Raw genomic sequence first — 16,924 nt, 5'->3', positions numbered from 1 at the left:
CTGGAGCCTGGGTTCTAGGATCCTCCCCCTTAGGCAAAACAAAATCAATGGTGATCCTATCCAGGCAGTGAATTAAATGACACAACAGAGGTGAAAAGTTCCAAACCAAATGATTCTTTGTTCATGCTGCAAGTGCTGTTTGGTCTCTTCTTCCCACAGGAACAAGCGCTGGCCTGCTAGAAAGGAGCCTTTCAATTTGGTTTTAGATCTTTCACAAGTTTAAGTTTAAAGAAAGGAAACACAACGTACACCGCTACCTGGGCCAGATGCTTGAGTCTACTCTGCTATTCCCTTCAGAGAAACCACTGCCTCCACCTCTGCCCTGTGGAAATCAACGCTAGCCTCGGACCATGGACGCACACCGCTGAATTAATGTGCTTAGTGTGGCCGCGTGCACTCGACTTTATACAATCTGTTTTACAAAACCGGTTTATGTAAAATCGGAATAATCCCGTAGTGTAGACGTACCCTCTGAGTGGCCGAGTGTGGTCAAATCATAGAGTAACTCAGCTTCCAGCTGCATATGTTAATACCCATTTTCTTCTAACAGCAATACCCCTTCTCTAGTTTAAAAATATAACCAGCAGCCTTTTAAAATCTACCTACATTTACTTTCACAAGCAGTCCTGTTGAACTGAAGTACAGCCTGATAGCTGACGCAATGATATTATTCAAAAGACTACAGTCACTCATGTATTTCAGTGTTTGCAAGATCAGGTCCTTAGCTGCCTAAAGATCTAAGTCCATAGATAAGAGTCAACTCAGGTGCCTAAATTTAAGCACCTAAATTTGTCCCAGACACTTTTGTAAAAAGTGTTTAATAGGAGGACTTGTGCACTAGCACAAATCTGGATAAAAAGAACAGGGAAATAAATATCCTTGTGTTTGTCTGAGTTGCCCTTAGTTTTGGGAGCACTTGTGTTTGAATAAAGGCTTTCATCCTGCCTCATGGTGGGGGCATGATCTAGATGACCTCGTAGGGTCCCTAAGTTCTAACTCTCCATTTCTATGATCCTCACAGCCTGGCTACTCCTCCTTGGCCTTGCACTGAAGTCATATTGCAGTTTGTTTCCATGCAAATGTTTCTCTGTCACAAAGTACTATGACTATGGGCTTGTCTACATCAGAAAGTTGCAGCGCTGGTGAGGGAGTTACAGCGCTGCAACTTTGAGAGTGTCCACATCTGCAGGGCATCACCAGCGCTGCAACTCCCTGTTTGCAGCGCTGGCCGTACTCCCGTTTTGTCTCGGGTGTAGAGGATCCAGCGCTGGTGATCCAGCGCTGGTAATCCAATGTAGACAGTTACCAGCGCTTTTCTTGACCTCCGTGGAAGGAGGAAGCCTCTGGTAATCAAGCTGGTTTCCTTTCCCGGTTTGCTCTCTCGGTCCCGGAGCCACCCAGCAAACCGCAGGGAAGGAGACCTGCTTGCTCGGGGTTCCGGGACCGAGAGAGCAAACCGGGAAAGGAAACCAGCTTCGCCGCGGTTTGCTCTCTCGGTCCCGGAACCCCGAGCAAGCAGGTCTCCTTCCCTGCGGTTTGCTGGCTGGCTCCGGGACCGAGAGAGCAAACCGCGGCGTTCCCGGTTTGCTCTCTCGGTCCCGGAACCCCGAGCAAGCAGGTCTCCTTCCCTGCGGTTTGCTGGCTGGCTCCGGGACCGAGAGAGCAAACCGCGGCGTTCCCGGTTTGCTCTCTCGGTCCCGGAACCCCGAGCAAGCAGGTCTCCTTCCCTGCGGTTTGCTGGCTGGCTCCGGGACCGAGAGAGCAAACCGCGGCGTTCCCGGTTTGCTCTCTCGGTCCCGGAACCCCGAGCAAGCAGGTCTCCTTCCCTGCGGTTTGCTGGCTGGCTCCGGGACCGAGAGAGCAAACCGCGGCGTTCCCGGTTTGCTCTCTCGGTCCCGGAACCCCGAGCAAGCAGGTCTCCTTCCCTGCGGTTTGCTGGCTGGCTCCGGGACCGAGAGAGCAAACCGCGGCGTTCCCGGTTTGCTCTCTCGGTCCCGGAACCCCGAGCAAGCAGGTCTCCTTCCCTGCGGTTTGCTGGCTGGCTCCGGGACCGAGAGAGCAAACCGCGGCGTTCCCGGTTTGCTCTCTCGGTCCCGGAACCCCGAGCAAGCAGGTCTCCTTCCCTGCGGTTTGCCGGCTGGCTCCGGGACTGAGAGAGCAAACCGCGGCGTTCCCGGTTTGCTCTCTCGGTCCCGGAACCCCGAGCAAGCAGGTCTCCTTCCCTGCGGTTTGCTGGCTGGCTCCGGGACCGAGAGAGCAAACCGCGGGGAAGCTGGTTTCCTTTCCCGGTTTGCTCTCTCGTCCCGGAACCCCCCTTGAAGCCGCCCAACAGCGCTGCAGTGTGGCCACCTCTAACACCACTTGCAGCGTTGGTTGCTGTAAGTGTGGCCACTCTGCAGCGCTGGCCCTATACAGCTGTACTAATACAGCTGTAACAACCAGCGCTGCAAAATTTTAGATGTAGACATGGCCTATGACTTCTTCACAGGATGAAATAACAAGAGCTGAGCTGGGAGGAGTAAACCATATTTTAAATGCAAATAACTTCAGGCTAGATTCCTGACTTTAGGCACAACCCAGAGTGAGGAATTGTGCATAAATTGCACCACCCAACAAAGCCTCACAAGGCATCGTAAACCAGAGATCAAATTCCATTCCTGCTCCTTCTTTGATCCTGGGGGGATGGGTGGGAGGATAGTGATTTACCCTTAGCCAGTAGCAGCATGTACTCTAGTACCCCACCCTGCTACACTGACTCTGTGCACTGGCCACTGAGTGGGGGAGGAGGGTGGAACCAAGGTTCAGCCCACCCCCACGCTTCCTGCTGCCTGCTCCAGTGAGGAGGTAAGATGAATATACAGGCCCATATAAGGTGCAGGGAAACCAAGCTGGACTATAATGGCAGTTTTACTCCCTTGGCTGGGTGAGTTTGTTCAAATCACAATCTAGCCCTTAGCAGAATTGATGAGGATTAGAGATGGGGCCAGACCAGAACCTTTTATCTGACACACACGGCCCAACCTTAGCATTTTTGGATAGGCCTTCAAAGCAAATGTTTATCTCTCCTCACCAACTAATGCACGCCCCATGATCACACCAACATGCAGAGCACTGGCTCTAGGGCTGGAGGGGGTTTGACCAAGGCCCAGGGTTCTTTGGGAGACGCACTAAACCAACAAAGTCTGTGCGTGCAGAGTGTGTACATGTGTATTTTTAGTTTCTCCCAAGCCGCCTGCTTCAGAAGTGGATCCCAGCTCTTTGTTCCTTTGAACCTTAGTGATGTGTTAATATTGGTTTACAGTGGTAGGGCTATTTTTGCCAAGAAAATAGTTGCAAACTTTTAACTAGTATGATTTGTTTTCAAGAAAGATATGATTAGGGTTGCCGCCTGTCCCTGTTTTCCCAGGTGATAGCTGTCCTGGGAAATCAGTCAGGGTGCTCACTACACGGCGTGTGCGGTCCAGTTTTATGGCTCAGGATCATCCCAGAGGTCCCTTTTTTTTGTACCTCAGAGATGGCAGCCCTAGGTGAGATCCTCCTTCAAGTTTCCACTTCTACCGCATCAGGCAAGGGCCTGGAGCTCTGAGGTTTGCAGGGCCCAAAGGCTAGAACCTGCTCCTTCTGAACTCTGGGGGCTTGGATCAAATGGAAGGAAGATGAAGAAAAGTAAACCTTGGCCTGCTCAACCCAACATTAGTGAGAATGGCGATAAACCCCTAAAGGGAGACTAAAATTTATATAATGAGATATAGTGGAATATTTTTCCATACTGTAGATGAACATTCCAGCTTTATGTGTCATTTTTAAACACAGCACTTCACAAAGTGCCTATTTCTAATAATTTATGGTACATATTTGCTTAAGGGCTGCTGGCAACAAACTCAGGGAACCAAATAAATCCTGGCTGTAATGCCACTGATTTCAGTGGAGTTACATTAAGGATGAATTCAGCCCCATATCCCCACCTGTGTACAGTACCTTTCTCAGGAAATAACAAAACCTCTTCTTTATTATCAGTTTATGCTCAAACTGACTTTTACAAATCTGAAGTATCTAGAGGCCATATGCAAACATGAGGCAATCATTATACTGGAATCTGGCAGTGCCAGTCTTGCTAAGGGTCTTTGGAATTTACATTTTAAAGCCAATATCTTTTCCAGGGATTTTTAACTGCTGTTTTAAATCATATCAGGCTCAGATCTGGCAAAATAGTCACAATTGGTTAAGCAATTGTTTTTGTAATTGAACTGTTAAAAATGGGATGAGATTCTGAGTTTCTGCAGCTTTTTTGATCATTCTCCAGTTTTAAAAATCTGCTTGGTGATTAATAAAGGCAATGAACATTTGCACACTCCCCAGCATCTGGCCACAGCTCATAAATCTGAAACAGGCAGAATCTGTAATCCTTGGCAAAATGTCAAAGACGTTCTACAGAGATCTCACAAATTGCATTGCAGAAATCTGGCAGTTTTCATCTGACAGCACCGCTGTGACACACCATACCTCAGAGTAGCACCCTGTAACCCCCTTATTCATTAATCATGGATGGCTGTGATATTTCATACAGAGCATGCCGCGCAAGCTATCATAGGAAAGGCCATGGTCTGCTAAAACCCATTGTTCTGTCAAATTATGTATATCATCAGTGTACATAAAGTTATGAGATTTTGCTGTATGTTGTTGAAATATGTTGTAAATTTGGGAGTCGTCCATTGCTAGTTCTCCATTGAGAACAAAGGAGGTGATCCATGCCCAGGCGGGTGTTAAATGACCATTAATTAGCAAGGGAGTTTTAAATAAGGGATTTACAATTTTGTAAGGGCATGTCTACACTGGCAGAGTTACAGCACCGGCAGTTACAGCACCGTTCAGAGAGCGCTGAAGGGAAACCGCTGTTGTGTGTTCACACTGTCAGCTGCCTGCGCAATAGCGTGTTCACACTTGCGGCATTTGCAGCGGTATTCAGAGCGGTGCACTCTGGGTAGCTATCCCACAGAGCATCTCTTCCTCTTCTGCTGCTAAGACTTGTGGGAAGGAGGAGGGGGTTGTGGGATATCCTGGGGCCTGTCCCAATGATCTGTGATGCATTGCTTCGCATCCCAGTAATCCCTGTGCTTCCATCTGCATTTGGCGCCATCTTTCAACGGTTTGTGTACTGCGCGCCCTGCCTCTTCGGGCTGCCTCAGTATGCTGCTCACTCTGATCAACATGTCACGAGTGGCAGTGGAGTTATTCCTTAAACTACAAAGGCAAGAGGAGTGCAACATTGATCTTGCCACACCTACTAGCTGCTTGTGGCATTCACGGAGGTGTTGACCACAGTGGAACGCCGCATTTGGGCTTGGGAAACAAGCACTGAGTGGTGGGATCACATCATCATGCATGTCTGGGATGATGAGCAGTGGCTGCAGAACTTTTGTGTAAGGAAAGCCACATTCATGGGACTGTGTGATGAGCTCACCCCAGCTCTGCGGTGCAAGGACACAAGAATGAGAGCTGCTCTGCCATTGGAGAGGTGCATGGCGATTGCACTGTGGAAGCTGGCTACTCCAGACTGCTACCAATCGGTCACTAATCAGTTTGGAGTCGAAAGTCTACCGTTGGACTCGTGTTGACAGAAGTGTGTAGGGCCATTAATCGCCTCCTGCTCTGAAAGACCATGACTGTGGGCAACGTGCGTGACATTGTAGATGGCTTTGCACAAGTGGGTTTCCCTAACTGCGGAAGGGTGATAGATGGCACGCACATTCCAATTCTGGCACCAGACCACTTAGCCACTGAGTACATTAATAAGAAGTGGTATTTCTCAGTGGTTCTCTAGGCACTTATGGATCACCGTGGACATGAAAAGTTATTTACTTATTCCCATAATACAAGAACTAGGGTTCACCAAATGAAATGAATAGGCAGCAGATTTAAAACAAATACAAGGAAGTTCTTCTTCACGCACTGCACAGTCAGCGTGTGGAACTCCTTACCTGAGGAGGTTGTGAAGGCTAGGACTATAACAGGGTTTAAAAGAGAACTAGATAACCTCCATGAATTTAAGTCCATTAATGGCTATTAGCCAGGATGGGTAAGGAATGGTGTCCCTAGCCTCTGTTTGTCAGAGGATGGAGATGGATGGCAGGAGAGAGATCATTTGATCATTGCCTGTTAGGTCCACTCCCTCTGGGGCACCTGGCAGGATACTGGGCTAAATGGACCTTTGGTCTGACCTGGTACGGCTGTTCTTATGTTTCACAGACATTAACGCGGGCCGGTTGGGGAAGGTGCATGACGCACGCATCTTTCGAAACACTGGCTTGTTAAGGAAGCTGCAAGCAGGGACTTTCTTCCCGGACCAGAAGATCACCGTAAGGGAAGTCAAAATGCCCATTGTGATCCTGGGAGGCCCTGCCTCCCCCTTACTGCCGTGGTTTATGAAGCCATACTTGACAGCGGCAAGGAGCGGTTCAACAACATGCTGAGCAAGTGCAGAATGACTGTGGTATGTGCATTTAGCTGTTTAAAAGCCTGCTGGCGCTGCCTCTATGGGAAGCTGGACCTGGCCGATGACAATATTCCTATGCTTATAGCCTCATGCTGTAGCTTGGTAATATTTGTGAAGGGAAGTGTGAAAGGTTCACTCAGGACTGGACTGCAGAGGCTCAGCGTCTGGAGGCTGAGTTTGAACAGCCAGAGACCAGGGCTATTAGAGAGGCACAGCGCAGGGCCATAAGGATCAGGGATACCTTGAGGCAGCAATTTGAAGCTGAAAGTCACTAATATTTGTTGCTATGCTTGGGAGTGCAGTGCTTGTAATGCTAGGGGGTGATTGGTGCATGTGATGCAATATGTGGGTTTAACATAATTGTCTGTTGCTTTGCAGGGCTCTTTTTGCTTTCAAATAATGGAATAAAGATTGCTTTCAAACCAACGCAATTCTTTTATTAAAAGACAACAACCGGAGGAGAGAGTCAAATAAAAAAAACCATCAGCAGGGAGCGGGATGGGGGAAGGGAAGGTCCCAGGAGGAAGAGGCATCCTGGAATGGCTAAAGATTGGGTTTGTCCAGGAATCATATCCAACCTTCTCCTTTGGAGTACAGTGCAGTGGGTGCTGTACTTCAACAGGCCTAAACTGCAGAGGGATGGGTGTTGAGTGCAGTGGGTACTGGGAGTCCGCAGTGCTGGACTGTGAGTGGGGGGGCAGTGGAATGCTGCGGGTACAGACTGGAACCAGGAGGTTGATAAGAGTGTGTTGGCAGTGTCTGGGGGGCGCATGGGAAAGAGTTTTGCGACAGCGGCTGTGGGGTGGGAGGGCGGGCACGGAGCTGCTCAGTTTAAAGAGCTAGTATCGCCTGGAGCTTGTTTGCTTGACGCTCCATAACCTTTAAAGAGCCACTCCATGTCTTCATTCTGGCACGCCGCATTTTCCTTTTTGTCCTTCTTCTCGCTGTCCCAACATTCCTTCAATTCTTGTTTTGTGGCGGCAGAGTGCATCATAATCTCACACAGAAAGTCCTCTTTAGTTCTTCTTGGCTGCTTTCTAATTCTGTGCAGCTGTTCAGCTGCCGATAACAAAGAGGGAGGCTGGGCACCCAAGGTCATCTCTGTGAAGTTTAAACGCAACATTATACAGAAGCAGTATTGTTTGCAACACAGAGAACACTGTTTCATTGTTTTAAAACACAGCCACTATTCACACACCTGTCACTGACCCCAGACAAGCACACATGAGCCACAAGACACCCAAATTGGTGAGTAGCCACTGGGACAGGGTAAATCACTCTTCTCAGACCCTGCTGTACACTGGGCACGTGGCTCTCTGGAAGAGTCAGCACTGTAGAGGGGGCCTGATGATCATTCTTGTCCCCACACTTTCCATAGGAGGTGGTCATTATGGAAGATATCTCGCTGCTGAGGGTGAGCATGGAATTAAGGAGGGTCTTCTCAAAGCCTGCAGCTTCCGTCCTGGCCCCTGTGTGGCTTGCTTGTGTGCAGCAATGGTTCCACACCCCCACCCCCATTTCCACCACCACCCCCACCCCGTGATGACACAGTGGTGCGGGAAAGTTACAGTTAATGGGGCAAGAAACAAAGCAGCTCTGCTGAGGAACCTGCAGCAGCAGATTGCCCACTATCTCCATGAGAGTTTCCTGGAGATCTCTGAGGGAGATTACCGTGAAGTGAGGGAGTCTATCAACAGCCTGTTCCACCGCTCAACTAGGCATGCTGTGGGAGACAAGCCTGCTTTCTGCAACCCTCCTGGCCCCAACAACTCGCTTCAGCAATTCCCAAAATCAGATTCACTTACCAGGGGCCTCCTCTCCTGTTTGTGCTTTGCCAAGAGCCGATTGCTGTGACTGGCTAGACTCCTCCAGGGTAGAAAAGAGCTCCTGGCTGCATGCATCTCTGACCTCCAAGTCATCCTCTGCCTCTGGGTTCCCCGCCCACTCCACAGTCTCATCCAAGATTTCCTCCTCCTGGTCTTCGCACTGGAGTTGGGGTCACCACCGAGTATCGTGTCCAGCTCTTTGCAGAACCAGCAGCTCATGGGTGCAGCACTGGAGCGGCGCTTTGCCTCTCATGCCTTGTGGTAGGCGTTCTTCAGCTCCTTCAATTTGACCCTGCACTGCAGTGTGTCCCGGTCATGGCCCCTTTCTGTCATGCATCGTGAATCTGTCCATAGATATTATAATTCCCATGGCTGGAGCGCAGCTGGGACTGGACATCCTCCTTTCCCCAAATGCTGATGAGGTCCAGCAGCTCTGCATTGCTCCAAGCCGGGGATTGCCTGGTGCGTGGAGCAGGCTTGGCCACCTGGAAAGATGCACTGAGACCACTGAATGCATCACTGAGCAAACAGGAAGGGGACTTTCAATATTCCAAAGGAATTTACGGGGTCAGGCTGATAGTTGGTCACCTGAGGGCAGGGCAGTAGATTTCAAACCAATGATCAGAGAGGTGAAAGGCATTGTGGGACACCTCCCAGAGGGCAATTGTAGTGCTGTAATCAACCAAGGTATCTGCACTGGCACCATGGTGCTGTAGCCCTGGGGCAGAACGCTGTACGCCTCTTGTCAGGGTGGTTTTTTTACAGCGCTACAACTGCACAGTTTCTGCACACTAAGTGGCTTGGCAGTGTGTACACCTCGGGAGTTACAGTGCAGAAGGCTGCTGTACTGCGCAGAAACTTGCCAGTGTAGACAGGGCTAAGAGAAGCACCACCAGTGGTGATTGCTCAACCCTGTGACTCAGCAAGGCCCACCAGGTATGCTTGGGCTAATGTCTTTCCAGGGATATGGCCTACGAGTATAAAAAAAGGGACAATGGCATCATGAGGGCACCTTTCTCTTCCCCCATCTACACTGGAAGCCACAAGAACTCTGGGAAGATAAAGATCTGAACTGAGGAGACTGGTCCCAGGCTTAACGGGAAACCCTGCATATTAAGGACTGTAGCCTACCTGCAACATCCAGTGAGGTGAGAAAAACTGCTTGATTCAAATATTGCTCAGTCTAATAAGGTCTAGGATTTAGACTCCGTGCTTACCCTTTATTTTCTTGGTAACTATTTCTGATCGTTTGTGCTTACCACTTAAAATCTAGCTTTCTGTAGTTAATAAACTTGTTTTATATTTTATCTAAAACAGTGTGTTTTGGCTGAAGCACTTGGGAAATCTCAGCTCAGGTTACAAAGGCTAGTGTGTGTCCTCTCCATATGGAGGGTGGGGTAGACTGGGTAATAAACTTACACTGGTCAGGCTTCTCACCAGGGCAAGATGATATAGTTCTGGGGTGCAAGGCTGGGGGCTTGAGAGATTTGTAGTGCCTTTTTCTGTCTGATTTGTGAGTGGCTCAGGGAGCATTCATGCAGTTTAGCTGGGTGTGATGTGGGTTCCTCATGCCGTTGTACTAAGTGATAACAGAGCCCATAGGGGGTTGCTGCTTGTCACTAGCAAAGCATTATGAGAGACAACCCAGGCTGGAGAGTTAAGGGGGCACAGCAGTACCCCAGTTCCAGGTCATACCCTAGGGATCCAGTCACAACTGCACAACCAAATACATCGGACCCTCACTAGAACATGGGATTTGGGATCCATGCCAAGTACTGCGTTATAGAGGGGATCGCGTTAAAATGAAATTATATTTTTGTGACCGAAATTTCAGTACAGGTATATGTAGTTGTGTATTTGCTGGTTACAGCAGGCTAATGATAGCATCAAAACTCGGAACTGTCATGAAAAACGAGTCTAGAAGATACAGTACTCACCACGGGCATCAGTGGAAAGTGCGTTTTGAAATGGAAGTGATTTTAATGAATTCGGTTAAATGCTTTGTGTGCTTTGTTTTGATTGTCCACTTTCAGGCGCCATGAACTTCCATCTTTGCATATGGAATGCCATAGAGAAACTTCCATCTTCGTGTATGGAATGCCACAGAGAAATTTATATACACTGTATATATAAATATGTATATAGAAATTTTTGTATCGCTAATTACCTTCACATCCATAAAGTATAGAAAACAAACTCCTACTTGAAGGAAACAATAAACGAGAAAAAAAGTGTTGCTTTATTAGAGATTTAAAGTAGACATTACAATAAACTAGTCTAGTTTTTCTTTAAAAAGTCTGTGAGTTGCTTTTGCTTCTTGCTGCTGTGCTGCTTTCGCTTAGCAAACTGCAAAAGACTACGTAGCTGCATAATTAGGCTCAACGTCTTGCATCTGAAACCATCTCAAAGCAGTCTATAAGCCGGCTACGGTTGCAGTTGATATTGGAACGACATCCACTTCATCTTCCTTGTCTTCTTCCACGGTGAAGGCCAATTCTTCAGCTTCTGGAATGTTGTTTGGTCGTATGGCCTGAAGAATTTGGTCACCCATTAGATTTTCAGCAACGGGACAAAATTCTTCTGCTTATCCAGGACTCAATATTTTGTGGCAGAACAGTTACCCGGAGCCCGGACAGTTGCTGGGACAGCTCCTGCAACCACTCCATGTCTGTTCTTCCAACTTCCTTCTCTGTAAATCCCTCTAAGTTGAATTCCTCCTCAGATTGTGATACAGTATATGTGTCTTTCCTCCAACAATCTTGGAGGAATGAATGATAAGGTAATGAACATCAAGGATACTTCAAACTCAAAAAAATTGTACTGTACTTAAATTTGGGATCCATGGCCCCAACCACGTTATATCCAAATTCGCGTTATATAGACGTGTGTTCTAGTGAGAGTCCGGTGTACTCTCAAAACTGGCAGGGCTCAGCTGAGACTGATTACCTTTGTTTTTCACAGGTGTGTTCATTTTACACCACAGGAGTGGTATATATTTCCGTACTCTCCTTGCATTAAAAAATGGGGGTGGCACAGTCAGTATTTGTGCTTATTCAACATCAAACCAGAAATATATAACATTTTCCTGCCAGATCAGACCATTAGTTGATCATATCTGATGTAGAGCCATAGCCAGTGGCCAATTCTTGATGCACCAGAGAAATGCGAAAATTAATAATGATGATAACAATGCACCTGAACAATTGTACAGTGTTGTCCAGAGAGGAGGGATGCAGAAGGGAACTCCTTCCATACTCCTTCATTATGTCTGGAAGCATCAGAATTGATTCATCCTATTTTAGCAAGTTATAACAATAGATATTCTTCCTGGTCATAAAATTATCCAGTCGCTCCCCTTTTAAATTCAGTTACAGTGTTTGATGCTGTGAGCACCTTCTCCCAGGGAAGTTAACACCATAGGCTGATTATACAGTGTGTGTATTTCTTTCTATTATATTTAAACGTGCCTGTTATGAATTTTAATCAAGTATTCTTTATGCTTATATTATGGGACTCTGTAAAAAGGACCGATCCCTTTTCACTCTCTCATAATCATAAATACCTCACTTACCCGCCCCTTCCTTTCAAAAATGTCTATTATTTGCAGCCTTTTATGGAATTCCTGCCATACATCCAATTATCTGCTTAAACCTTCTTTGTGGTTTTTTTTTGGGGGGGGGGCATTTGCCCAGTTGAGAAGTTGGGATTGTGTCTGTGTGACAGTATGTTGGAGAGGATGTGATAAAGATCATGAGGACATTAATACTGAAGTTATATTTTAAGGTATGTCCAATTTTGGGCCTGTCAGACAGGTTTTAAACTATTGGGGCCAGATTATTATGCTCTCAGTTACAGCAGCATCATCCCATTGAGTTTGCTAGGGCTGAATGGCCATGCCTGAGGGCAGAATTTGCTGCTCTGTTGAATTGGGAGCTAGACCTCCACAAGGATTTCTTCGCTACATTACAGAGTTTGTAGCAGTGCAGCTTCACCAATACAGCTGCACCACTGTAGAGCTGCTAGTGCAGAGGCTCTAAGCCAATGGGAAATAGCTCTCCCATCGACTTAATTACTCCAGGCCCCGCAAGCGACAGCCACTATGTTGACGGGAGAAGTTCTCAGTCATAGCACTGTCCACACTGATGGTTAGGTCGGTGTAACTTAGGTTGCTCAAGTGGGTGACTTATTCACACCCGTGAACGACATGACTTATACGGATATAAACTGTAGTGTGTACATAGTCTAATTCTACCTTCAGACATGCACAGCTCACATTGTCTTTTATGGGCTATTAAACATATCTGAGGACAGAATTTAGTGCTAAAGGGAGTCGTTTTCCCCAATGAAGAAAACATTTATATGAGCATAGCATAGTATGAGAAGGGTAAACTTATGTTTAAGGTGCTGGAGTAGGATTCAGGTGCTCCGAGTTCAGTTTCCCCCATCACTAATTTACTTCCACAGCCCTGAGTTGCTTAAGCCTCCATCCTGCAAGTAGCTCTGTGCAGGTAGAGCCCTGACCAATGGGAGCCTTAATCTCACTTGTCTCAGCTTTCCAGCTGTAGCTTGGGGATAATTCTTCCTCTGTCTGCCCTTTCTATGTAGATTATGAGCTAGACAGTCTCTCACTATGTGTTTGGACAACGTCTTTCACATAGGGGCCCTGATCTCAGTTGGAGCATTAGTATAATACAAATAATAATCGTCATAGAGTATTATTAAAAAGGTGTTAATATATAACATTAATAATCCTGGGAAATGAACAGAACTTTTTTATGTGATTCTCTTTTTCTTTTTTGTACGGGGGAAGGGGAGGGAAGAGCAGTGGTAGGGGCAAGGTTGGCCCCATCATGTTGTGGACCCAGCAATTTATTTTAAAGTGAAGCAATCAGGTTGTAATCTGCCTCTCTGTCTCTCATGTACAGTCTTGCAAAATGTCTTGCACAGCTACTTTCTTGCTAGACAAATACCACCAGGAGGAAAGCAGGTGTTTGAGTTTTTTTCCTTTTCCTTCAATGGTTTAGTAGGAATTCCCCTCTTCAAGGCTTCTGAATGATTAATTATAGACTAAGTCATGTGCGTTTGGCTTGAGTGCAATAATTATGCTGTGAAAGGAAAGCGAGTGTATGTGTGAAATATAAAATACACAAGAGAGCAAAAATAAACAGAGATTTTGTCTCTCCCACCACTCATTTTGCAGAGAGGGAAATGATTTGACCACATCCCTAAGGGCTGTTTCACTATGACTAGCATGAACAGTGCACATTGTGGAATATTCCTTGATGAGTTTCATTATTTGCTGTATCTTGTAGTTTTGCAAACATTTTGTGGCCAGGTTTCCTGAAACATTCAAGGTTAATAAACAACCAAAACAAAAAACCACCAACCAACCCAAGTAAGTAAAGTTCTCATCCCACAATTCCTAGATTCCAAGGCCAGATGGGACCATTGCCACCATCTCATCCGGTCTCCTGCATAACACAGGCCACAGAACTCCTCCAAAACAATTCCTGTTGGAACTAGAGCAGATCTTTTAGAAAAACATCCAAGTTTGATTCAGAATTGCCAGTGATGGAGAATCTGCCACAACCCTTAGTAAATTGTGCCAATGGTTAATTACCCTCACTGTTAAAAATGTACACCTTATTTCCAGTCTGAATTTATTTAGCTTCAACTTCCAGCCATTGGACCATGTTATACCTTTCCCTACTAGACGGAAGTGTCCAATATCAAATATTTGTTTACAAAGTAGGTACTTATAAACTGTGATCAAGTCTTTGTTAAGCTAAATATACTGAGCTCCTTAAGTGGATCACTATAAGAATGCTTTGTAATCCCTTATTTGTTCTCAGGGCTCTTCCCTGAACCCTCAACAATTTATCAACACCCTTCTTGACTTGTGGACACCAGAACTGGACACAATATCCCAGCAGTGTCTGCAGCAGTGCCAAAAACAGAGATAAAATAACCTCTCTGCTCCTGCTTGAGATTCCTCTGTTTTTTCATCCAGGATCACATTAGCCCTTCTACCCACAGTGTCACAATGAGAGCTCATATTCAACTGATTATCCACTACAACCCCCAAATCTTTTTCAGAGACACTGATTTCCAGGATAAAGTCCCCCATCTTGTAAGGCCTGGTCTACACTACAATTTTAGGTTGAATTTAGCAGCGTTACCTTGATTTAAGCCTGGACCCATCCACACGACGAAGCCCTTTTTTTTTACTTAAAGGGCTCTTTACATCGATTTCTTTACTCTACTTCCGATGAGGGGATTGGCACTGAGATCTGCCTTGCTGGGTCGAATTTGGGGTAGTGTGGACACAATTCAACGATATTGGCCTCTGGGAGCTATCCCAGAGTGCTCCATTGTGACCTCTCTGGACAGCGCTCTCAACTCAGATGCACTGGCCAGGTAGACAGGAAAAGGCCTGCAAACTTTTGAATTTCATTTCCTGTTTGGCCAGTGTGGAGCTCAGATCAGCACAGGTGACCATGCAGAGCTCATCACCATGATGTGCACATTGCCCGACCCGTACTTTGTGAGAAGTCCATGACCATGTCTATGTCCTCATCCCTCTCGTCACCACGCTGCTGTCGCCTCCTTACCTGGTTTTGCTTTTGCAGCTTCTGGTTCTACACTTAAAAAAGGCGCGAAACAATTGTCTGCCATTGCCCTGATGGAGGGAGCGGCGACTGACGACATAGCTTACAGGGAATTAAAATAAAAGGGGTGGCTTTGCATCAAGGAGAAATACAAACAACTGTCACACAGAATGGCCCCCTCAAGGATTGAACTCAAAACACTGGGTTTAGCAGGCGGTTAATTTCACAAAACAAATTGGGTCAATTTCTTGTTTTGATCCACTCCATCTATCTTTTGTATCTTAGGCTGGCAGCAGACGGTGCTTTATGACTGCTAGCCATCGTCATCTCCTGGGTGCTCAGCAGAAAATGAGAATGACCTGGCTCAGTCACTCACATGTCTGCCCAGGCGCCCCGACCGACCTCACCGAGGTCACCTAAAAGAACACCCAGGAATACGACGACGACGGCTACCTATTGTAATGCACCATCTCCTTCCAAAAGGCAATGAGCTGCTGCTGTGTAGCAATGCAGTCCCACGTCTGCCAGCACCCAGGAGACGTACGGTGACAGTGAGCTGAGCAGGCTCCATGCTTGCCGTGGTACGGCATCTGCTCAGGTAACCCAGGAAAAAAGGTGTGAAACCACTGTCTGCCATTACTTTCACAGAGGGAGGGACGGAGTAAGGGACGGAGGGAGGGAGAGGGGGGCCTGACAACATGTACCCAGAACCACCTGCGACACTGTTTTTGCCCCATCAGACATTGGTATCTCAGCCCAGAATTCCAATGGGCAGTGGATACTGCGGGAACTGTGGGATAGCTACCCACAGTGCAATACTCCGGAAGTCGACATTAGCCTGTACTGAGAACGCAGTCAACCAACTTAATGCACTTAGAGCATTTTGTGTGGGGACACACACAATTCACTGTATAAAAACGATTTCTAAAAGAACTTCTATAAATTCGACCTAATTTCGTAGTGTAGACATACCCTAAGTATGGCCTATGTTCATTGTTCCTAGCCATAGACACTTACATTTAGCCACATTAAAATTATATTGTTTCTTTGCATCCTCTTCATTATCTACCACTCCTCCAATCTTTGGATCTGTGCAAGCAGAACCCTGCATTGGATCATGCCTATGACCCCGAGACAGCAAACACTTATGCAGGTGCAAACTTTACTCATCTGAGCAGTCAGTGCAATTTCCCATGTGAATTAAGTTACAAATGTACATAAGTGGTTGACAGTTCATGGTCTAATGCCTGATCCTGCAGTGAGCTCCTGGTCGGCAAACTCTTAAGTCTGCCTGGAGCCCCAGGGACTTCAGTGGAGTTCCATGATGAGGACTGTAGATTGTAGTTAGGATTATTGAAAAACTGCATACTTATGCCAAAAATGAAAAAAAAAATGGCATGCCACTTCTTTCTAAAAGCATCAACAATTGCCAGGCGGTTTTGCGCGTTCACAAATGGTTGCTGAGAGTTAAACAGATGGTCTGTATTTTCCTCCCCATTGTTGCACAGGCCCTGTAGCTGCTTAGTGAGTTATGGAAGTTGTGCATTTTAGCAAGACTGGGCCCACACTTATGCTTCTTTCCAACCACTAGGTTCTTCTACTTTTATTTTAGCAAAACATTCCACTGCAGGGTTTGTAATCCAGCCACTCCTGAACTGTGTTTAGTGCATAAGGACTCGAAAGTACAGTACATTGACCTGAAGCTGGCCAGAAACAAATATGACTAATCTATTCAGCGAGGCTGCCACTACTGAACAGCATCGCATAAAGAAAAGAGAACTTTCTGCTCAGATTGAACAGGGAGGCAGAGAAGAAAACTGCTGTTGAATGAATGTCCCTTTGAGGGTGACTAGATTCTCTCCACCCTCCAAGTCACCAAGCCCGAGGGGGCTCCATGCAGGTGTCTGACTACGCGGGGTAACTCGCGGCCAGAGTTTGCGCTCAGGGTTCAGCATGGGCGGGAGGCTTTGCAGGGCGAGGGGCCACAGGCGCTAGGA

The sequence above is a fragment of the Gopherus evgoodei genome, chromosome 2 (genome assembly GCF_007399415.2).
Source record: "Gopherus evgoodei ecotype Sinaloan lineage chromosome 2, rGopEvg1_v1.p, whole genome shotgun sequence".
NCBI classification, from domain to species: Eukaryota; Metazoa; Chordata; order Testudines; family Testudinidae; genus Gopherus; species Gopherus evgoodei.
This window is presented reverse-complemented; position numbering follows the sequence as displayed.